The sequence below is a fragment of the Ovis aries genome, chromosome 3, assembly GCF_016772045.2.
Source record: "Ovis aries strain OAR_USU_Benz2616 breed Rambouillet chromosome 3, ARS-UI_Ramb_v3.0, whole genome shotgun sequence".
NCBI lineage: Eukaryota > Metazoa > Chordata > Mammalia > Artiodactyla > Bovidae > Ovis > Ovis aries.
The window spans coordinates 199,731,774-199,757,078 of NC_056056.1; the positions used below are offsets into that span (position 1 = coordinate 199,731,774).

The window sequence follows — 25,305 nt, forward strand, 5'->3', positions numbered from 1 at the left end:
AAGAGCTGGACACGACTGAGTGACTGAACTGAACTGAACTGATTGTCAGGGTATGCCTGGATCAAAGGGGCTGATCCCTGCAATACTTGCTTTTCAACCCACTATATTTGAATGTTGTGTTTTCTTCAGAGCACACAATTTAAGGAGAAAAGTGAAAACTCAAAGTACATTCAAGGCAGGGTGTGGAGTGTACTTATGAGGACTCACCATTCCATTTAAAGAACAGTGAGAGGTTCTAGAGATTTTGAAGAAGAAGAAAATATGAGAAGATCTGGTAGTTACTTAATAATTGGTTCAAATATTTCAAACCTTACGATGTCAATAAGAAATGAGGTTAATTTTGTGTGGCTCTTAGGGGCAGAATAAGCACCAGTGCTTAAGTTAGGGAAAGTTGATTTGATGTTCACAAATCAAATGATACAGACTTTAGAGGTAAGCATTTTTAATTTGGATTTTAATTCTGGCATCAGCATTGGCTTTCCCAAAAGGAATGAAACTTCTGAGTTTCCTTTTCCTGCTAAATAGGTATAACAAGGCCCATCTCATTTTAAGGATTAGCAATAGCATGTAAAAATTGCATAGTGCCTGGTATAGTATTCAATAAAATTTATAATTATACATAATATAGATAAAAATAGAGGTCTCTAACAATGGAAAAGTTTAAGTGGTTGATGGTGTAGAGGGAATATTGGAGAGAGGATTTCTACTTAAGACAGTGGACTGGACTTAAGGTCTATTCCAACTTTTAGGATACTGGTTTTATTTCCCATCTTGGTGTGAAATCTTTCTTTCCCCTGACTACCCTTCTTCCTTATTGGACGAAACAAGCAGATTCAATCTATTTTAACCAAGTTTATTTTATAGTCTTTCCTTGCTTCCTGGAAGTCGTGACCTTAAAGAAGTAAAAAAGGAGGGGGCCATAGCTATGACAAACGCGGGGTTTCAAGAAATGAATGCAATGTCACACACCGAAGGACTTCTCATTCAGTGGTTCCAGAGGCAACTGGGCAGAGAAAAGGTTATGAAGGTTGGTTAGGATGACGGAAGATGAGATGGTTGGATGGCATCATCAACTCGATGGACATGAGTTTGAGCAAACTTGAGGAGCTGGTGATGGACAGGGAAGCCTGGCGTGCTGCAGTCCATGGGGTCGCAAACAGTTGCACATTACCGTTGCTGAACTGAACTGAGCAAGGTCGTGAGAGGTATTATGTGGAAGAAGCCTCCACTATTTCAAACCACATCAGGCCCTTGGCAGGAGTTACGAGGAAAAAATAGCATCACAGGCAGGCGTGTGAAGCGGGTCTGGTCTTGCTGCTTTCAGCTAAGGATCGGCAGTTTGGAGACTCCCAAGGAGAAGGCAATGGCACCCCACTTCAGTACTCTTGCCTGGAAAATCCCATGGATGGAGGAGCCTGGTAGGCTGCAGTCCATGGGGTCGCTAAGAGTCGGACAGGACTGGGCGACTTCACTTTCACTTCTCACTTTCACGCATTGGAGAAGGAAACAGCAACCCACTCCAGTGTTCTTGCCTGGACAATCCCAGGGTCGGGGAAGCCTGGTGGGCTGCCGTCTATGGGGTCGCACATAGTCGGACACAACTGAAGCGACTTAGCAGCAGCAGCAGCAGCAGCAGCAGGGATCGAAAGGAGGCCCCCTTAGGTGCTGCCAGTTGATGGCATGAGTTGGGGAGAAAAATAAAAAGAAGAGACAAAAGGAGAAAAATAGGTGGGAGGGTCCCGGGAGGAAGACAGAGGCTAGAGGGTCTTTGGGTGCGCCGGGTTTACTGTTCGCAGGTTAGTGGCCACGACGTGCGCACCAGGACCTGGGGCGCTCCCTCCGCCCGGAGCATCTACTCTTGCCCCGGGCAAACCTCTTGCTCTCCTCCCCTTCCAGCGCCTCCTGGCTGCTAGTCGGTCCTGCTAGGGCACTTCTGGAAACCCGTCGGCGGCTCAGAACTTCGGTCCGACTTTGATCGTGATCTTGATAGCTCCGCGAGGTGCCTGGCCCTCTCTCCTACCGCCCCTCTCCCGCCCACCCAGCCTCCGGGCGCGTTCGCCTCCCGCGCTGGGGTCTACCAGTTACTCGGCGCCTCGGCTGCCGCCAAGACCCGGAGAGCGGAGCCGGGCTCGGGGCCGCGCGGCGCGCGCTCGCGGGCTCGCTCCCAGCAGGGGAACTGGGCATGCGCGGCGCGCGGCCGATTCAGCGGGCGAGCTGGCGAGCGGGCGTGCAGCTCCAGACTTTCCCGGCAGCGGCGGCGGGCGAGGCGGTCTCGCCGAGCGCGAGGCCGGCGCTGAGCTCGCCCCGGGAGACCGCTTCTCCTCGGCCGGGCGCCGACGGCGGAGGACTGGGAGGGAGCGGTCCGGGTCGGGGGCTTTCTCCCGGCCGCCTCCCGCCTGGTGAGGGCTCGAGGCGCCTCCGGGGAAGCCACGGCCCCGAGGGCGGATCCGAGGTAAGAGCCCCTCAGAGAAGGGCGCCTACCGGGGTCCCGCGGCTCGGATTCTTCCGTCGATTTTCGAAACCCGCCTTTGTGTGCCGAGATGGAGCGGTGCCAGGCGCCGCGTCCGCCTTCGTTCACTCTTGACTGCTTTCAACTGGTGTCTGGAGCCAGGTGTGCTAGGGCGCTGCCTCCGGAGCGAGTCCGCGCGCGGGTCCCGGGCGCCCCGAGCCGGTGCCCGCCCTCCGCGCTCGGGGCTCCGGCAGGGTGGGCGGAGGAGACGCACACGGTCCTTGTCATATTTCCCGGTAACCTGAGCTTCCGCAGGTACACCTGCGTTTCTCTGGTCCTCTGGGCGACTCCAGGACCGAATATTCTTCTCCCGGCTCGTCTGAGACTTGGGCTTTCATAGAGCTACCCTCCCCATCCCCACATTGGGGTGTGTGTGTGTGGTCTTTTCCAATTGACACTTTGCAACAAGATCCCACCATCGCATACCCCTCCAATTTCGAGAGAGCACGTTGTTTGTGCGTAGTTGTCACTCCTAATTCCTGGTGACTTTCCTTTCTTAGCGGCTTGACTCGGCTCACTTACCATTTTACTTTTGGGAAGACGGCCCTTCTGGGGTCTTTGTCAGTAAATGCCTTCGGAGTGGGTTTCCAAGACCCTGCCCGCTCCTCCTACGCTCTCACTTTCATCTCTCCTTTCAGGGACTCCCTGTATGCAGAATCTTGCCAGGGATCGTCCCCTCCCTTGCATTGTTTGTCAAATCCTTTCCCCATGGTACCCACAGCCTCGCTGGACTCTCTTTGGCGGTAGGATAATGTATTAGGTGTGAGGATTTGAACCCTTTAGGCGTCAAGAGCGGTAGAGCATTAGGAATTGGAATTCACCTTTGTAAAATGTATTTCCATAAAATGTATTATTGCTTTTCTTTTGACGGTTTCAGTCCTTACCTCAGATAGTAAGAGGAATAGCTAATATCTGAAGAGTTCAGATAAAACTTGGTTTGAGACGCGTGTGACTGCTTGGGTTTTGGCTTTATCTTGGGGAGGGGGGGCGGAAATAGAAGAATTGGGATTCCTAGAAGTCTTCTTTATGTACATATAACAAAGTAGCTGTGTTGTGTATTGCTTCTAATGTATTTCCATTGAAAGGATACCATTCTTCTACAGGGAACTGGGTTGTGTGAAGTGTGAACCGGTAATTTAGATCATGTGGTCATTGAAAATTAAAGACTGTGTTGTCCTTTCTCACCTATTTTCTATTTGGAATTGGAGTTTTCTGGACATATTACTATAGTTCTTATGTAGCTGGTGTGGGAAATTTTTGGTCATGGGCTCACATTTTTACCTGGCAATTTGAAAAATAGCCCACTTTGTAGACTTGCCATGTAAAGGGTAGGGTAGAATGTATCACAAATGTAATAACATTTTATAGACTGCCTTTAGTGCAGAATTCAGAAATTAAGACTTCTAAAAATTCCACAAGTCATTCTCTTCATAGAAGAAAAGGAAAGATAACTTGCTTTTAATTCCAGTGTTGTGAGATAAATCACAATATTTGATACATCCTCATTGTAATCTTTTTTCTCCCACATTTCAGTGTCACTGAATATCATTATATAGTAATTTTCATCCTTTTACTAATATTGGGGGAATATTTTAAGTTGTATTTAGCATGAAGTTTCTTCAAAATGGTTTATTCTTGTTTGTTCCCTGTTGGGAATCTAATTCCAAATTTTGAACACTTGGCTCGTTTCTGATCAAATGTAAAGATTTTAATTTTATTTTTATCTCTAGATTTTCCTGCTTTCAATTTTTTGTCTATGCTAATACTTTTCAGATATCAGTTCTTTTTTTTTTTTTTTAATGCTATGACATAGGCTTCCTGCCCTTTCCTTTCAGTGATTTTATGTGGTACATTTCAAATAGTAATCTGTTCCTTTTATTTCATTATTTTACACCCGTGTTCACCCACTATTTTTTTTTTAAATTTACAAATTTTTTTTTTGTCATGCAGCATGCAGAATCTTTGAATCTTCAGAATTCCTAAATCAGGAATTGAACTCATGCCTCCCCCTGCAGTGGGGCAGCAGAGTCTTTACCACTGGATCACCAGGGAAATCCTCACCCACTACTTTTTATTCTTCTTCTACAGACTGTTCTGTTTCTTCATTTATCTACTTTAATTCTGCAGCAGCTCACTTGAACCACGACGTGCATAAGGAAATACATTAAGAGTATCCAGAATAAAAGATGATGGTTTTTCTTAAGGTCTTGGTTTAGATGCTTGAAGTTTTGTCAGATGGATATTTTAGCACTGATTTGATTTATATAAAGTTTGTCAGCTTTTCGGAGTTGTATTAAGCATACAACTATGTTTGGGTCATCAGAAGGCAACACAAGTTAATGATAATTACAAACTTTCAGACATCTGCAATGGTATGTAAGAGGAAAAAGAATTTTAATTTTAGCTAAGTACTTCGCTTAGGGTACATCCCTGCAGGGAATTCCTGTGTGAAATTGTTTGCAGCTGTTAGTGACTGAAAATATTTTCTTCAGAAAAATCCTGTAATGGAATAGTTGTAAACATTTGAGGTTTAGTGTATCCATGGAAGGTGTGAGGTTCTTCCATGCCTTACTACACCCTCTTCAGTGTTTTCTAGATACATTCTTAAATGGTATTTTTAAAAACATATTTTGTTTTTTAGATCAGATTTATAGAAAAAGTGTGAAGATGGTAAAGTGACATCTCATATACCTCCATATTGTTTCCTCTCATTACTATCCTACATTAGTATTTGTTGCATCAGTGAGACAGTCTTGGCACATTGTTGTGTAGTCATTAAGTCCTGTCCGCCTCTTTTGCAGCCCCATGGACTATAGTCCCGCCAAGCTCCTCTGTTCCTGGGATTTCCCAGGCAAGAATACTGGAGTGGGTAGCCATTTTCTTCTCCAGGGGATCTTCCTGCCAGAGGGATCAAACCTGCAACTCCTGTATTGCCAGGCGAATTCTTTACCACTGAGCTACCAGGGAAGCTCGTTGGTACATTATTATTAACTAAAGTTTATACTTTAGATTTCCTTAGTTATAGCTAACATGCCTTTTCTTTTCCAGGACCTGTCATCTCGGGTGCCACATTACACTTAGTTGTCACATGTCTTTAGGCTTCTCTTGGCTGTGACAGTTTGTTAGACTTTCCTTGTTTTGGATGCTCTTTGCAGTTTTGAGGAGTACTGGTCAGGTATTTGGAGAATACCCTCTATGGGAATTAGTCGAATATTCTCCTCATCAGATTGAGGTTTTGGGTTTTTGAGAGGAAGGTCATTAAGGTACAGTGCTACTTTTATCACAGAATGTAAAGGGTGCTTACTACCTCAGTTGGTAAAGAATCTGCCTGCAATGTAGGAGACCCTGGTTTGATTCCTGGGTCGAGAAGTTACGCTGGAGAAGGGATAGGCTACCACTCCAGTATTCTTGGGCTTTCCTCATGGCTCAGCTGGTTAAGAATTGGCCTGCAATGCGGGAGACCTGGGTTCGATCTCTGGTAAAGAATCACCCACAACGCGAGAGACCTGGGTTCGATCCCTGGGTTGGGAAGATCCCATGGAGAAGGGAAAGGCTACCCATTGCAGTATTCTGGCCTGGAGAATTCCGTGGACTGTATAGTCCATGGGGTCGCAAAGAGTCAGATACAACAGAGCGACTTTCACTTCGCTTTCACTATCAGACATGATTTACCACTCTTGATATTGATCTTGCTCACCTGGCTGCAGTAGAAGTAGTTTACTGCACTGAAAAGATTGCTCTTTTTTTTTTCTTTTAATGCTCTTTCTTGGAAGGAAGTCACTGTGAACAGCCTATACTTAAGAAGTGGAGAATTATGCTTCTCTTTCTTGCCTGTATTTATATACACTTTTTGAAATTTTTTTGCGTGGGAGATTTGTCTCTTTCCTCCATTTGTTAAGGGCTTCCCTCATAGTTCAGTTGGTAAAGAATCTGCCTGCAATGCAGGAGACCCTGGTTTGATTCCTGAGTCAGGAAGATTCCCTAGAGAAGGGATAGGCTACCCACTCCAGTATTCTTGAGCTTCCTATATGGCTCAGCTGGTAAAGAATATCCCTGCAATGCGGGAGACCTGGGTTTGATCCCTGGGTTGGGAAGATCCCCTGGAGAAGGGAAAGTCTAACCACTCCAGTGTTCTGGCCTGGAGAAAACCATGGACCGTATGTATAGTCTATGGAGTCACAAAGAGTTGGACACTATTGAGCAACTTTCACTCACACACTCCATTTATTAATTTACTCAATCATTTGTTTATATTGGTCTGGACTCCTGGGTATTTTTGTACTTTGGGTTGGAATCCAATACTGCTTTATTTTGTTCCCCAAATTGTTTCAGTTTTGGACACTGTGAGCTCTGTCAGTTGGTTCCTGTCTTCCTTTGACATCTCTCTATTTTTTAACATTTAAATTTATTTATTTTAATTGGAGGCGAATTACTTTACAATATTGTATTGGTTTTGTCATACATCAACATGAATCCACCATGAGTGTACACGTGTTCCCCATCCTGAACCCCCCTCCCACCTTCCTCCCCGAATCATCCTTTTGGGTCATCCCAGTGCACCAGCCCCAAGCATTTTGTATCCTGCATCGAACCTGGACTGACAATTCATCACAGATGTATAGAACAGTCTTTTGGACTCTGTGGGAGAGGGAGAGGGTGGGATGATTTGGGAGAATGGCATTGAAACATGTATAATATCATATAAGAAATGACATCTCTCTATTAATGTAAGGTTTTTTAAAAAAATCTTTCCTTACTTTCTAACATGAAAAGATGCTCCAAGATTATCTTCTGTATTTCTGTTTCCTGCCCCAGCCCTAGGGTTAGCCAGAAAGAATCTGCTTCATCTTCTTGGGAAATGATGTTAGAAGCCAAGATCTGGGTTCTAGGTATTCTTTTTTTTTTAAATTATTATTATTTTTAATTGGAGTATAATTGCTTTACAATGTTGTGTTCATTTCTGGTGTACAACAGTGTGGATCAGCTATATGTATACATGTATGCCCCTCCCTCCCACCCCTCTTGGTCATCACAGACTGTAGATAGTCTTGCTGCTACTGAGGTGTCATTACTTCTAGAACCTCTCATGGGACAGCAGGGAATGCATATGTGTGTATATACAAATGCCTGTATATGTACTTAGCTAAGCATGTTTCTCTATGTAACCATGTGTATCTGTGCATGTGCTCAGTCCAGTCCAACTCTTTGTAGGCCCATGGACTGGAGTCCATCAGGGTTCTCTGCCCATAGAACTCTCCAGGCAAGAATAGTGGACTAGAGTGCCATCTCCTCCACATGCATATCTATTTTAAGCTCAATATGAGTTCACATCGTTGTCTCTTACTCTGCCTAATCCATTGCCACCTGTATCATTCTGGATTTCTTTCCTCTCTGATCTGTAAATTCACTCTAACAGGGAGAAGAAACCTGGCTTTCACCATCTGCCATCCATTCACTTAATTGTTCAAACCCATTATGTGTGTACAACAATATCAAAATTGTTAACCTGTGCTTTCTTTAGAAGGAGGAGGAAACAGCTTTATCAGCTAGAGTACAGTGCTTATGTGCTGTTCCTTTTACAGATTCCACTCAGCCTTAGAGATGCCACTCCTTTCCCTCCCATCCTTTTAAGGGAGGTTGTTGCACACAGGTATGATACAGGTAGATACTTCTGTCACACCCTAACTTCCATCTTGGGATCCCCACACCTTCTAAGTGTTTTTTAAAAAGTTTACATATATTGTTTTACTCTTTGTTTTGTGAAGTTCTGTGGGTTTTGACAAACGTGTAATTTCATTTATTTGTCTACAGAAGTATCATACTGAATAATTCCAACACTTAAACATCTTCTGTGTTTCACATATCACTCCCTTAACCCCCCCCCCCCGGCAGCCACTGATTTTTTTTTTTTTTTTTTTTTTACTGTCTCTATAGTTTTACCCTTTCTGGATATCATATCACTAAAATCATACAGCCTTGTCCTATTGGCTTCTTTCACTTAGGAATGTGCATTGAAGGTTCATTCATGTCTTCTTGTGGTTTGATAGTTCATTTCTTTTTATCGTGTAATAATATTGCGTTGTATGGATGTATCCACAGTTTGTATCTATTCATCTGTTAAAGGGTATCTTGCTTGCTTCTGATTTTTGGCAGCTATGAATAAAGCTGCTATGATTATTCATGGGTAAATTTTTGTGTGGACCAAAGTTTTCAGATCAGTTGGATAAATACCTAGGAACACAATTGTTGGATCATATGGTAAGATTCTGGTTAGCTTTGTCACATATTACCAATCTGTTTTCCAGAGAAACTGTACATCTTGCATTTCTACCAGCAGTGAATGCAAGCTCCCATTGCTGCTCATCCGTCTTAACATTTGATACTATCAGTTTTTTGGATTTTATCCGTACTAATAAGCACACAGTAATATCTCATTGCTTTAATTGGCCCTTTCCCTAATGGCATTTAACGTTAAGCATCTTTTCATATGCTATTTTCCATCTGTATATTTCTTTCATGAGATGTCTGTTAGGAACTTTTGCCCATTTAAAAATAGATCTCTGTTTTCTTTTTGGCTGTGCTCTGTCTTCCTTGCTACGCAGAGGCTTTCTCTAGTTGTGACAACTGGGGGCTACTCTTTAGTTGCAGTGCTTGGGCTTCTCATTGGGGGGCTTCTCTCGTTGTGGAGCATAGGCTTTATGGTGCGAGGGCTCAGTAGTTGTCACAGTGGGGCCTAATTGCCCCACGGTATGTGAGACTTTAGTTCCCGGACCAGGGATCAAACCTGTGTCCCTTGCATTGCAAGGTGGATTCTTAACCACTGGACCACCAGGGAAGACCCGTTTTCTATTGTTGATTTTAAGAATTCTTTATATATATATTTGGTACAAGTGCTCTATCAGATACTTACTCTGCAAGTGTATTTTTCTAGAGTGGCTTGTCTTTTTGTTCTCTTAGCAGCGTCTTTACAGAGCAGATATTTTTAATTTTAATGAAGGCCAACTTATCAGTTTTATGCATAGGCTTTTGGTGTTGTATTTAAAAACTCGTTGCCAAACTCAAGATCACCTAGATTTAATCCTGTTTTCCTACCCCTTAAAAGTTTTATAGTTTTGTGTTTTGCTTTTAGATATATGACTCATATTGAGTTAATTTTTGTACAAAGGGTAAAGTCTGTGTCAGTTAATTTTGTACAAAGGGTAAAGTCTGTGTCAGATTCATTTTTTTCCCCTTGGATTTCAAGTACCAGTAGCTAGTAAATGTGATATTTTAAGTAAAGTAGATTATAAATTAGGTTTATGGTGGAAAGCAAAGTGTTTTGATTTGATTGTTTTTACATGTTTTGCAAAATCAGTTAAAAGAAACAGTTGAGAAATGACTTGGAAAACCAAAATGTAACACTGCATGGACTTTATATACCAAGACTGATTCCTGGACATCGTATATAATTCATTTTCTTCTTTCTCACCAACTCAGAGAATCTTCTTTGTGGAAATTAGAATTGTTAACTGAGTAACACGTGTCAGTTAGTTTAGATCTAATCATAGAAATAATGAATAAAGCTCTGTTTTTCACAGAAAAAGTCCCAAATAAGGGATTTGCAGGATGTATGCTGAGAAGGGACAGATGATATCCACACCATCTAGAAACCTGAGACTCTCTTGTCTTTTTTCAAGTGACTTTTTTTTTTTTTCCAAGTACCTTTCATTTGGTCAACGCTTTTTGTTGTCGACATCAGGGCCAGCAGTATTGTTATATTACAGTTAGAACCAGAACCCTTCAAGAAGCATCTAGATTAGATCAGACATTATAAAACTAGCACCTTTGGTGTGGCAAGCATTACATACATTATTTCTTTTAACTCTCACAAGACCTCTTGAAGGCAGATCTCTTTATTTCTAGATTACAGGTAAGAAATAGGCTCAGAAAGAGAAAATGACTTGCCTGTGGTCTGCATGGGGAGAGAGAGACAGAGTTAGGATAGATATCTTGATCTTTCTGACTCTAAAACCCATGTTTTTAGCTTTCTTGTGTTATCTCTGGCTTCCCTGATAGCTCAGTTGGTAAAGAATCTGTCTGCAATGTGGGAGACCCTGGTTCGATTCATGGGTCTGGAAGATCCCCTGGAGAAGGGATAGGCTGCCCCCTCCAGTATTCTTGGACTTCCCTGGTGGCTCAGCTGGTAAAGAATCTCTAATAACTGATGTTACTGATGTTACAGCTCTAGTAAGCTGGTGTTATCTCTAGTAACTGAAAAAGTACTAGGGTAGTATTAATGTGTCTTTGATTTTATTCTTTTCTTTAACATAGTACTTAAATGACTACTGATTTAACTGCGAATGCCTCAAAAGATTGTGTTTTTGAGATCTGTGGAGATTCTTTTTTTTTCTTTTTTTTAATGTTGATGGATCTACATCCCACTGACCCAGAGCTGTGAGGTATTGCAACATCTATAAAGAATGAGATTCCTTTAAAGAGGGGAAGTTGTGGGGGATAAGGAAAAGTAGAACATACATTGTTGTCATTAGCTATTTGTTTATCCCTATGCCTTGCTGAATTAAGTTTCTTGAGGGCAAGAAAGTGTCTCATTGATATTTAAGCACATCACATGTGCTACCCACTCACAGAACGTTTGCTAGATGAAATCAGCACACTATCATAACTTTTTACAGAAGTATCTTTAAAATGTTTAGCAGGGGACGAACTTTTCTTCACCGAGGACTTTGAAGGTAATTACGTTTCATTTGTTCATTCAATTCATCATTTATTGAGCATTTGTTGAGTATCTGTTCTGTGCCAGACACTGTACACACAGAGAAGAATAAGACAGGATCTCTCCTTCTGTCATCAGGGAACCCAGAGAATGGAGGCAACCAGACAACCATCTCAATACAGTGTGGAGCTAAATGGAGTATGTATTAAACAAACAAGCAACCGATGGACTTTGAAATCAGAGAGACCTTATCTGCCTTAGTTTTCTTATGTTAGAAGTGGAAACAATAGTAGTACCTGCTGATGCAGTTGTTGGGAGGAGGTTAAGTGAACAAGAGAAAAAAAATGTACACATTTTATTTATATCTCAGTACATAGAAGAAGGGAGAGGCTCACTGTTGTTGATGAAGTCAGAAAAGTCTTTACTGGGTATGTGACACTTGGCTTTATTATAGGATAAATTTTTAAGGTCAAGAATGAGAGGACTCCAGGGCATTCCAGGCAGAAAGATAAATACATGTGACATGTGCAGGGTTGGCATGACAGGAGCGATGCGGAATTCTGCACGTTCTCACAGATGGAGCCCCCAGGATTATTAGAAAGAACTGAATAACCAGTTACTTTGCATTTTTATGAGTAACAATACAAAAGAGTAGTCATTACAGTGGAGTAGGAGAAACTCAAGGTACCAAACCTGCCAGAAGAATTGCATGAATGCCTTCTGCTAATCATGTGATTTCTGAATGCAGTCCTTTATGTAGCAGATAAATTCTTGTGTTCCTTTTCAGCCCTGTGACACTCAAGTGATTTTACTAAGAAAGAGCACTTGTGTGTTTGGGTGAAATCAGAAGTCCTGTCTCAAACCATTCTATTTTTTTTTAAACTTTTTATTTTATATTGGAGTATAGCCGATTAACAATGTAATAGTTTCAGATCATTCTTTTCTTTTTTAATTGACGTATAGTTGATTTACAATATAAGTTTATAGTGTACAAAAGAGTGATTCAGTTATATATGTGTATATATATATAGAGAGACACACACACAGATGAATTAATATATATGTATATACACACATACGTATTTTTCCATTATGCTTTATTAGCAAAGCGTTCTTATATTTAGTAGCATGAAAGTGTTAGTGCTCAGTCATGCCTGACTTTTTGCCACCCCAGGGACGATAGCCTGCCAGGTTCCTCTGTCCATAGAATTCTCCAGGCAAGAATACTGGAGTGGGCTGCCATACCCTTCTCCAGGGAATCTTCCTAACCCAGGGGTCGAACCCAGGTCTCATGCATTGCAGGCAGATTCTTTATCATCAGGGAAGTCCTATATTTAGTAGCATAGCAACATAAGAATCTAATATCCTAATGAAGTGGGATCTAGTCCTATTTGAGCCTTCCAAAATTCTAAGAACCATGAACAGTTTTTCACCAGAACCTGAAACACAATACTTAGGAATGTGCTAAAAGTAATTTGTTCAGTGAATCAATTATGAATTGATAAGAGGTAAGAGTTCTGTAGTTGAAGAATTGTGATTTTAATATAAGGAGAAAGAAAAGAACATGAAGCTCAATAGAAGGAAGAGAAGTTTATATTTAAATAGAGGGAAAAAGATATTTTTCAAATATCCTCTGTTAAAGGCTGCTGCTGCTAAGTCGCGTCAGTCGTGTCCGACTCTGTGTGACCCCGTAGATGGTAGCCCACCAGGCTCCCCCGTCCCTGGGATTCTCCAGGCAAGAACACTGGAGTGGGTTGCCATTTCCTTCTCCAATGCATGAAAGTGAAAAGTGAAAGTGAAGTCGCTCAGTCTTGTCCGACTATTAGCGACCCCATGGACTGTAGCCTACCAGGCTCCTCCATCCATGGGATTCTCCAGGCAAGAGTGCTGCAGTTGGGTACCATTGCCTTCTCCATGTTATAGGCTAGTGATATGAATTTCATTTTATTTAGAAAGTTTTTTATTAGCACAATTAGAGTATTACTTCTCTATCACCATTAGAATATTATCCCTTTTCCTAGAAGTATATGCATATTATTGATATAGTAAATCAATAGTGACATATTGGCTTAATGCAACAATAGAATGTTTCCAGTGTCTTAAATATAACATTTGTTATCACTGAATACTCTGATTTTTATGCAAATTCTAATATTTGTAATGTTTTATAATATTGTAACTGTTTCTAGTTTTTTTCATTAGAAAATAAATGTTTAAAAAATATAAGCAGCAGAACAAATTCATAAAGAAATATGTGGATGAAATACATTACTTTTGAGAAGACATTGAACATGATTTAATTTTCTACAATAATTTTAATGGTAATGTTAGGCATGAACATACAATAAGATGATTGTGAGTATATTGACTTTTAAATGTGAGAAAGATATAACTATGATGAAAGAGAGAGCAGATACATTTAACTTCATATGGAAGAAGATGAGACATTATTATAGCTGTATAGACTTTTCCCCGCAAATAAGCATGTTAATCTTGTCTGTGTGTTTGTGTATATATATGTAATTTCCAGTTTCTCTTTCCAGTATATTTGAAAACTATGTTTTATGAACAACTGTATATTGGGATTTAAAAATATTGCTCTTTAATTCAGAAATATTGATTTAGAACCCTATCTTTAGGGTTTCTTGATTTGTCTTTATTATTTTAGTATGTTTATCTGAATTATCAGAACTTCTGATGTAAAATCTTTTTAGTTTGTGGACTAAAAGCTAGGTTAGATATTTCTTATATCTCAAGGTCCTTTTAGACAAGAGAAAACATCGGTTTTTGTTGGTAGTTTTTTTATTTAGCTCTTTTGTGGGGCCTTGTTAGACTCTGAATAATTTAAAAGCAATGGAATTCTTTCTGTGATAAAAATCTAGTCATCAGGCCAAATCTTGTAGCATTATTCACGTGATACTCATGCATGTAAAGGTGTAGAATTAATATGTATGCCTGAAGTATGTATATTAAAGAGGGTGTTTTTAATTATTAAAATAGCCCTCTAAAGATTTTAACATGTGTGGATTCACAGATTTGCTTAAAGTCTTAGCTCTTCTGTTTTTAAGTGAATGATCTATGATAGCCAAGCCTGAAGAATAATGTATAAAGAATAATAACAAAAAATTTATAACTTCTTTAAATTTAGGAGTAATTATTTTTCTGCTTTTCTGCATTAGCATATTTGCTATGCAGCATTATAAGATAAACTGAGTTTAAAGTACCATCTTTTTATATTGTTTTACTTTTTCATATATTTCTTATCCAAATGACCAAAACAAAAATTTCAGCACCATTTATTACAGTGTCCATGCACTTGGTTGTATTTTATGTTTTTCAGTTTAATCTGAAGACTTTCCATAGTCTCACGAAGGAAACAGTTGTATAAAAATCCTGAAGCAGATAAATGACCATGTGAGTGTCCCCTCAATACCCTTCTCTATCCTGCTTCCCTCTTTCCTGCCTTACTCTGTCTTCCAGCCCCAGGGCCTGACCACTTTTTTTCAGGGCCCAAATGTATCTTTCATAACTTTGCTATCTTTCCAGTTACCATTTGGACTTTCTCACTGCGTAGTGAGATCTCAGCTGTGGCGAGTGAAATCTGAATAAAAGAGGCATTCATGGTGGTTATGACAGTGAAGGTTAAGTTTAGGCTGCCGGAGAGTTTGAAACAAAGGAGGGATTGAAGCCCTCATCACCTTCATCTTAGTTGGGTAGTAAGTAAATTATTTTGGAAGTAGTAAGGTCTCATTAGGAAGATAGTGAAATCTTGTCCAGACTAAGTACATTCACAGTGACTGACTTCAGCTGGAATTCATCTGGACACCCCTAAGTTTTTATACTAATTAGAAAAGATCCACCATGGTTTTGTTTGTATTTTAGAGTATATGCTAGTGACTTTTTAAAAAACATTTTGTTTTGTAGGAGCCCCTTAATACTACAGGGAATTTTAGAAATTGAATTCAAATAGTCGTCAAGTAAATTTGTATAATGTAGAAAAGGTTTTTTTGGTATGGAAAAGTCCATGATGTTCTAAAGGATCTTCAAATAGGAGTAAAGTTTCCCTCATCTTGCCCTCAAAGCCGCGCCTTTCACACCTTCCCTATAACTGTTGTTGTTTAGTCACTCAGTCGTGTCTGACTCTTTGGGAGCCCATGGACTATAGCCAGCCAGGCTCCTCTGTCCATGGGATTTCCTAGGCAAGCATACTGGAGTGGGTTGCCATTTTCATCTCCAGGGGATCTTCCTGACCCAGGGATTGAACCTGTGTCTCCTGCTTGGCAGGTGGATTCTTTACCTGTAAGCCACCAGGGAAGCCTACCTGTATCTGTTACCTAGAATCATTTCCATTTTCTGTCTCTGCCAGGCAGTTGGAATATTTGAAGTATGATTTTGTGAGTTGTCACAAAACAAATGTACTATGAAGTAGAAGGCCTAAGAATAAGGGATAATTTAACTCATTGACTGCCAATTAGATTTTCACTTTATGTTTATGGTTTTCAAAGGCATTTATATGATTTACCTAAAAGATTCCAAACTAATGGATTGAGTGATGAAATCATTGGGAGAACTAGTGGTGGTAGGCTCTGATATATGATAGAAATAGTTCAGCAGTAACAAAAGTAGAAACACACAGATTTCCCGAGAACCTGTAAGCTGTTTTTACTACTGTGCTGTTCATGAACTACATATGGGGCACTTTGATTAAATATACTGTAAAGAATAATGTATTATTTGTTAGAAATTTATTTGATAAATAAACATAAAATAAACGTGTCCCAAACTATACCTGTTCTTGCAAGATTTAATGGCTGGATCTTTCTGGCTAATGCTGATTTCATTAGACTATTGTGGACATTGATTGGATTTTAGAAATTAGATGTAACAAATGCTTGCTGTCCATAGAGGCAGATGGGTTTGATTCCGTGATCCTGAGAGAGCAGATATAAATTTGGGGGGAAGCTTTTAAGCTGATCTAAACCTGCTGAGTTTTTCTCTCTTCCAGAGGAGGACAGAGGTATGTAGAATTTTGCAAGGAGCTGATTAGAGAACTTGGCTTAATTTTAAAGACAAAAGATACTAATTAATTTTTTCAAAAGATACTAATTAAATTTTTCTGGAGGAACTTTTAAAGATTTTTATAATTTTATTCATTTTTGACTGCTGGATCTTCATTGCTGCAGGAGCGCTTTCTCTGGTTGCGGTGAGCAGGAGATACTCTCTAGGTGCAGTCCTTGGGATTCTCACTGTGGTGGCTTCTTTTGCTGGGCAGCACAGGCTTTAAGGAGCCAGGGCTTCAGAAGCTGATGCATGTGGGCTCAGTAGTTTCGGCTCCCAGACTCTAGAGCATAGGCTCAATAGTTCTGGTGTGTGGACTTAGTTGCCCTGCAGCATGTGGGATCTTCCTGGACCAGGGATTGAACCCATGTCTCTGGCATTGGCAGGCAGATTATTTACCGCTGAGCTACCAGGGAAGCTTCTGATGCTCTTTTAGAAACTTCTTGCTGTGATCACCTTAGCTTCCTATTTCCCCTTTAGTCTTACTAAGTTTCTGTTACTGCTGTCAGTCGTACCAATCACTGGGAAGGATAATGTGATGGTGGTGGTTTAGTCACTAAGTCATGTCTGACTCTTGTGACCTCATGGACTGTAGCCTACCAGCTCCTTTGTCAATGGGAAGGATGATACTGTGGTAACATTTCCTTTAAAAGGAAAATTACAGAAGAGGAATATGTATACAAATGCATAGTGAATATAACAAAATACATCCTGGAAATTCTTTTGTATGTAAGGGTGAGTTTTGTTAGTCGTTGTGGCGATAGATCTTGTTTGACTCATTTCAACTTTCTCCAGTGATCCGTTTGTGATATGCATATATGAGATAGTTATGTGAGATTAAGGATTTGGTTAAACCATTAGCAAGCACATTGGCTTAATTCAGCCCCATCTAATTCCTTGATCTAACAATTCTGGACATATACAGCTTTATTTAATAGAAGATAATTTTGTTTCATTTAGTGAAACTTACTTTTCAATAAAGAAATATTAAATAAATTTTATTACTGTATTACTGCTGCTAAGTCACTTCAGTCGTGTCCGACTCTGTGTGACCTCATAGACGGCAGCCCACCAGGCTCCCCTGCCCCTGGGATCCTCCAGGCAAAAACACTGGAGTGGGTTGCCATTTCCTTCTCCAGTGCATGAAAGTGAAAAGTGAAAGTGAAGTCGCTCAGTCGTGTCCAACTCTTAGCGACCCCATGAAGTGCAGCCTACCAGATTCCTCCATCCATGGGATTTTCCAGGCAAGAGTGCTGGAGTGGGGTGCCATTGCCTTCTCCAGCCTGTATTACTAAGTAGCAATAATTACTGTAATTAACAAAACAGACAAGGTTGCTAACCTTAGAATACACAGTGTCAGAAATCTAGGTTAGAAGAAGCATAAAAAACAGAAGCACTAGATTCTATGTAAATGGTCAAAAATGTGGAAAGTAAAGAATAACCTTTCTGGCTTCTTCCTCCCTCCCTTCCTTCTTCGGTCTCCTTTTCTTTTTTTTTCTCATTTTCATTTCTAAGAGAGTGAAGATATTAACATTTTGTATTCTATTTTTCAACACATCCCACAATTTTATAAATATTGTGGATTTATAAAATAATAATATTTTCAAATTACATTTTATTTTACAGTCATCCTGCAGAACAACATTTGTTATTTGTGAACAGCTTTGGGAAAAATTATGGTATACCAGTACTCCCTTTGAAAGATTTTTTTCAACTAAGGTCAGCTTAAGATCAGAACAGACAAGTATGGTTTGTATTAGTTTTATAGACACTACTCAGTATTCTTTTCTTGGAAATGTCTAGGAATGAAGAAGCCATTATTCATAAAATGAAGTCATGCTGAAGACCTCAGACTGATCGTAAAGTGGTCATCTTTAGAGATGGCGAAATGTGTCTTACTGGGAATTTGAAATGTGGGTAACTTGAAGACCTTCATTTGAAGCAACACTGCCTCCGCCTCCTCTGGTGGAGCCCGGCACTTCCTAACACACTGCTCAGATTACACACCACTGACATGATCCCCACAATGTATTTGGCTCATGTGTTTCTCGTTAGCTATTGTGAATGAAAGATTCATAACTATCTATTTCAGAAAAACGTCTTTATTTGCATTACAGAGAGCTCGCTTGAAACAGGATCAAGAATTATTTTTAAATTGTAAGTCAGCATGTATGGTTTGGGTCATGATTGACCCTGGACTTTAAAAAAAATTCTGTGGACCAAGGAGGTTCTGAATAAAAGTTTCAATGACAGTGTTGACATAAATGGAAAAGAGTGCCTACATTTTCCCACATTCCTAGTGATTTGGAGCAAATATTTTTGTAGAAAGCCCTGCTATCCTTTCCCTTATCTTGCCTACCAGGTGATTTATGACAGGATCACAGAGGGGAGTAGGACATCACGCAAACTTGCCAGACAGATAATTAGAGTCCCCGTGGCAACCTTGTGACCTGATTTTCCAAGTCATCCTAACTGGAGAGTTAATAGCTGTATGCTGTCAGCTTGAAGAACTGTGGGCTTGTGTACAAGTTGAGGGGTTGGGGAAAGGAGAGGGGGTGGGTATAGAAATCCCATCTCTGCAGGTTTGCCAAATCCATATTATAGAAGCACTTCTGTTCTAAAAGAAAACTTAATTCATTATTTCCTTATTTTGGCTATTACTTCTTATATGTTAACAAATCACTACCAAACAAATTAGTACCAGAGGAACTTTTTTTAAAATTTTAATTGATGGCATACTAGGAGTTAGTTATTTTTAAAGTCTTTTTTTCATAAAGAAAAAGGTAAGATTTGAACATATTGGTTAGAGGGGGTGATATCATTTTCACCCTTTGCTTTTGTAGTAAATTAGTTTGTGCATATCTGATAGCACTTCCTGAACTATCCAAATAAGATGAGGCTTGTTTTTCTCTCACTGCTGCTGCTGCTGCTAAGTTGCTTCAGTTGTGTCCGACTCTGTGCGACCCCATAGACGGCAGCCCACCAGGCTCCCCCATCCCTGGAATTGTCCAGGCAAGAACACTGGAGTGGGTTGCCATTTCCTTCTCCAGTGCATGAAAGTGAAAAGTGAAAGTGAAGTCGCTCAGTCGTGTCCAACTCTTAGCGATCCCATGAACCGCAGCCTACCAGACTCCTCCATCCATGGGATTTACCAGGCAAGAGTACTGGAGTGGGGAGCCATTGCCTTCTCCCTTTTCTCTCACTAGGCAAATATTAATATTTATGAATACCGGAAGTTGATTATGTGATATTACAAGTCATGTAAGATTTCCAGCCTTTGTTATGTTAATACATTCTACAAGTTGTTACTACAAAAATGAGAATTTTAGATACCAATGTGAATCAGTCCTTTTTGGTTATACACTGACTTTTTTTTTCTTTTTTGGCCACACCTTTTCTGGTTTGGCATGTGAGTTTAGATCCCCCACCAGGGATTGAACTCGTGACCCTTGAAGTAGAAGTGCTGAGTCTTACCCACTGGACCACCAGGAAAGTCCTACACTGACTTCTAATTGCTCTCCTGTCTCTATATGTTCCCACTTGATATGAATAGGAACTTTTTCCTACTGTATATACATAGTTCATGTCATATGCTGTGTTGAAATATATGGAGATTATTTGCTGGAATAATAAAACTCATTCAAACTTGCATCAGCTGGACTTTTAAAAATCACAGTTTTTTTTTTTTTTTTTTTTCCTGATGGGAACTTGTGCTTAAATACTTGCTTCTACCATATCATGTCTCTCTCCCACTCCTAACATTTTATTACTTTTCTCCAGCATGTCTTGAAGGGGCTGTAAACCCAGTTCTAAAATAATATCATGCATCTCCCTTCAACAGGTAATTGGCCCCATGCCTGTCTTTCATCCCAAACTGCATTGAGGTATCTCATTCATTTTCCTTCTTCCTCAGATGTGATTGAAGTTTTCTAACCTCGTGACTGCCTTCTGATTTTCAATGTGACTTAAACCAAATTGTAGTCAGAGAGCCATTAATAATCAAAATCAATAGTATTGGAATGTAATTTTAATAATTTGGGCCTCTCTATCTTAGTAAATGTATTAGAGAGTCAGTTTAATCAGTTACTCTTCTGTCATATGCATGCGTCTGAGTCAGTGTTTGTATAGTAAGCTGTTGGAGTCATGGGTCTCTCGGAGCAGTATGATGCGCAGCTAGAAACTCTTCTCTTAATGATCTCTTGTGCTGCCTTTCCATCTGGTTCCCAGCCAAGATTCTTGACACAAAGCTTGTACCTGTTGCTTTCTCTGCCTCACTTTTCCTATACACTTGTCAGCCCACTTTAGTCTGCTGCCTAAGCTCATTCCCGTAGGTTATTTGTAATCTTCGTAAAGGCCAAACTTAAAGGAAAACATTTGGTTTTTCTCGTACTTGATTTTGCTGTGGCTATTAGAAAGAACATGGATTATATTTAGTTCAGTATTGAATTTTTAGCATCTAGATTTTCTAGTACTCTGTAGATTGTTAATTTTACTTACTTATTTTTGTCATTTATTTATTTGCCTGCGCCAGTCCTAGTTGCTGCACATGGAATCTGTAGTTGTAGCACCCAGGCTCTCTCTAGTGGCACATGGGCTTAGTTGCCCCACACTATGTGGGATTTTAGTTCCCCGACGAGAGATTGAACCTGTATGCTCTGCATTGCAATGTGGATTATTAACCACTGGACCACCAGGGAAGTCCCCGTAGATTGTCTGTTTGCTGAATGGATATATGTTTGCAGTGATCACTGTCCCCTCCCCCCCCCCCCCCCCCGCCCCGAAAAATGTTTTATTCCTTTGGCTCCCGTGGTGCTGTTCTTTCCTGGTTTCTTTTTTAATCTGTCTGTACTTAGATGTTAATTCAGAAGCTCTACTCCTTGGAGTTTAATAGGTATGTAAAAAATTGTTCCATGGTGGTAATCTTTTCAAGTAAGTTCTAGCATCATTTGTTGGTAGCAAGGAGAGCCAGCACATTTTTGCAGGGAGTGGGTGGGGTATGGGAGAGTGGGGATGAGTGGGTTCTCAGTTCATGGTTTTGTCTATTATCTGAATACTCACAGGTTGAGAAGTTTCTGAATTTTCCAGGATTATTTTCTCAGCTTTCATCTAATTTCATGTTTCATTATCTTCCAAGGTGACTTCAGCCACTCACATTGTTTCACTTAGAACATTGACTCTCAATTCTTTATCTCTCGCAGATGCTGATCTCCTGAGCTCCAGGCCTTTAGTTCTGACTGTACCTGCATGTTGCACAGGCCCCTTGGCCTTCAAAGATGCCCAAATACATTGTTGTCTTTTTCCTAACCCAGCTCCCTTCTCTTCTCTTCCTGTTCCTCTGAATGGAGCCACTGTTACACAAATGGTAACTCTGTGAATCTTTCTGAACTCCTAATTCTTCCTTAACCCTTAACTTTGTCCAACCTTGAAGGGATCAGTTTGTTGATTCTTATTATAGAATGGGTGACAGCATCCCTTTTTCCCTATCTTGACTGTTAATCATATTTTTTATGTTGCTTAAAATTCCTCATTGTTTCCCCATATGTTCATTACACAGTACAGTTCCCCCTCGTATGGCACGCAGCAGCTCCTGCTCTCCTCCCAGGCTTTTCCTCTTTGACTGCCAGTGCCCCACAAATGCTGTAACAATTGTCATTCCCTGAATACACTCAGCTTCACTCTTGCGTGACTTTGCGCACTCCGTTTCCTCTGCCTGGATTTCCTCTCTGTTGTCCTCATCAGCTTATCTATATCATTTTAGATTTGGCTTAAAGATCACTTTCCCAGAAAAAAGTCCTTTCTTTGTGCCTAAGTGGTAGGCTGTGTTTACTTTAAAATAGTAATTATGCTGTGTTTTATGGTTTGTTTACTCTCTCTTCTCTCTAACCAGTCTGAGCAATTACAGGTGGAGGATGTGTTGGAATAATCTTTGTCTTTCTTGTGCCTTAGCCCAATGCTGGATGCAGAGTATGTACTCAGTTTTTGTTTTAATATGTATTCGGTGAATGTATGCTTAACATGCCTTTTGGTGTTAGCTGGCTTCTCTTCTCCAGGTAAAGAGAGTATGATGGAAAAACTGAGCAGAATTCATTTATTCACTATTGGACCATTTCACCTGCTTCCTTTCACAGAGCATACTGGAGGTGAAATTTTGAGGCCGTCTGTTTACAGTATTATTCTGTTCCCCTATCTCCTGTCATTCTTCCATATGTTGCACCATAGATGCCTTAAGGTTGTCCTCCAGTTACCTAAGATATATCTCTGTGACTGTCTTCTTTACCCTTGAGAACTAGTGAAATATATTGTTCAAGTTATGTCTGGCTGGAGAGCCTATAATTTATAGATAAAATGCTGAGATTGGGAAATAAAAACATTTAAATTAAAAATTAAAATGGGGCAATTTAAATGTCAAATTTAAATAGAAACTTTTGCTTGCCACGCCCCTTCACAACCCTTCTTTCAATGAAAAGAAGACCTATAGTATTTGCCAGTGAGAGATCAGGACCCAACCAAAGTGCCTATCCAGCGGTGACTTATTTTGTATCATAATTATTTAAGAAAATAAATTATTTAAGAAAAAGTAGCTTATGAGTAATCAAAATAAGAATATTAAAATATTATATGTATATGAGAAATTTAGAGTGTGTGTATTTCAGCATTCTTATTTTACTGACAAAGAAAGTGAAACCAAAATGTGTCAAGTGATTTGCCCTAAGTCACACAACTAGTTTATTGCAGAATTTCCTAATATCTAAGCATTCTAAGCCTTCATATAGCTGTACTCTCATGAGCCTGGTGCTCTATTGAATTTGTCAGGAAATTGAAAATTCATTTATTCAAAATATTTATCAGCTATCTTCAAAAAAAAAAAAAACCTAGATATAGTTCTAGGCACTGATGCAGATGCTAATAAGGTGGCTCTCCCTGGTTGCACCTAAATCGTGAAGTGAGGGAAGCATTAAAAATTATGAAAATGATATAAATGATATCTATCTACTCAAGTCACAGGTATAATACTTGGCCTATATTAAAAATCTCTTTATTAAAGTCTGAGAACAAACTCGCTTAGCTTTTTTTCCCAATCCCAGAGCAAACAGAAAGAAAGAAAAATGGATGATGAGGAGGTTCTAGAAAGGTTTATAAATAGTAATATGAAGCTGATAAGCTGGGGAGAAAGAGAAAAAAATAAATTTATTTGTCACTCAGTCGTGTCTGACTCTTTGCGACCCCGTGGACTGTAGCCCACCAGGCTCCTCTGTCCATGGGATTCTCCAGGCAAGAATACTGGAGTGGGTTGCCATTGCCTTCTCCAGGGGATCTTCCCGACCCAGGGATCGAACCTAGGTCTCCCACATTGCAGGCAGACGCTTTAACCTCTGAGCCACCAGGGAAGCCCATATACTATATATACTATATGTTAGTATATTATATCAGGCAGAAGAACCCAAACTCATTGCAGACTAGGAAATGACTGTAGTCCTGAGCAGAGCATCAGTGGGCTGAGTGTCCTTTGGGCTGCAGAAGAGTGGTATCATCACATCGGGGAATGAGAGTTTTCTGTTGTTTTCTCCACTCAATCCTGAAGGAAATCAACCCTGAATATTCACTGGAAGAACTGTTGCTGAAGCTGAAGCTCCAATACTTTGGCCACCTGATGCAAAGAGCCAACTCATTGAAAAACACCACAATGCTGGAAAAGATTGAAGGCAAAAGAAGGGGGCAGCAGAGGATGAGGTGGTGGTCATGAATTTGAGCAAACTCTGGGAGGTGGTGAAAGACAGGGAAGCCTGGTGTGCTGCAGTTCTTGGGGAGGGTGGTCACAAAGAGTCAGACATGAGTTAGTGAGTGCACAAGAGCAACCATTGCCTTCTCCCCACAGAGAGTACCTGGTTTTGACAGTCACCCATGGACAGTAGTGCCCTTGTGGAAGACTGGTAATCCAGCAGAGAAGTTCAACATACTGTTGTGGGGCGAAAATGTCTGAGATCGCACGCACTGAAGAGGGCAACAGGAGCAGTTTTGGTTGACTTGCATCGCCCTTTCCCCAAGGTGGCACGGCTGCATGCCAGCAGGGACCTTCTTGACCAGTGCTTTCTTCCACAGAGGAAACTGAGAGTGTTTGAGCACCCAGTGCCTCATCCATTCGTAGCTCCATACTCTACCCTGTGGCCAGCTCCCTGTGTGCACCTCTGAAGCAAAGACATTTAACCTTTGCAGACATTGGTGAGCACAAATGGAAAGCCAGCTGGACTTTGCAGGATTGGGAGAGACCACATGAACTTGAGCATTCAAGACTGCCCCAGGGAAAGCAAAATGGGAGGCTCTCATCATTTGACCTGGCTTTGCAGGATCCACAGAAGGTATACAGTCTTAAGAATTCACTCACAAAAAGGAACAATAAGTGTGGAACAGGTGAATCCATAGAAATGATTTGAAAAAGTCTCCAAATCCTAACAAGGCTCTGGAAGGTGTTTTTCTCCTAAAACCAGTCTGTAAAGACTGGAGTAGGTGACTGCTTCTTCAAATGCAAAGACAGCAATGCAAGACTCTAAGGAATATGAAAAATCAAGGAAAAATGATGCTGTATAGGAACACAATAATTTTGCAGTAACTAACACCCCTCCCTAAAAAAGAGAGACCTACAGTTGTTCCCAGTAAAAGAATTCAAAATAGTAATTTTAAGGAAGCTTAGGGACCTACAAGAAAACACAGGCAATTCAATGAAATAAAAAAAAAATCAATGTATGAACAAAATAAAAGGTTAAACAGAAAAACAGGAATTAAAAAAAGAAGAACCGAATAGAAATTCTGGAGCTGAAGAATATGATGAATGAAATGAAAAAATGCAATAGAGAGCATCAGTATCTGACTGGATCAAGCAGAAGAAAAAATCTGTGAAGCAGAAGGTAGATCATTTCAAATTATCCATTCAGAGGAATTCAAAGAAGAAAAAATGACAAACAATGAAGAAAGCCTATGTGAGCTATGAAATACTTTTAGGAGAAACAACAATATATTATTGAAGTCC

General features: G+C 40.3%; 1 protein-coding gene across 7 annotated transcripts in view; it reads left to right on the forward strand.

Moving 5' to 3' along the window:
• The first annotated feature begins 2,237 nt into the window (after positions 1-2,237).
• Positions 2,238-25,305, forward strand: part of EPS8 (epidermal growth factor receptor pathway substrate 8) — a 213,212-nt gene continuing 190,144 nt past the window's right edge. For 6 of the 7 annotated variants that reach the window (XM_060413375.1, XM_060413379.1, XM_060413366.1 and 3 more), the window contains exon 1: positions 2,238-2,452. The gene's annotated coding sequence lies outside the window, so the exon portion shown is untranslated. Of the gene's footprint in view, positions 2,453-7,324; positions 7,399-25,305 lie in introns of all 7 variants that reach the window. The other variant, XM_060413377.1, reaches the window with a different exon arrangement.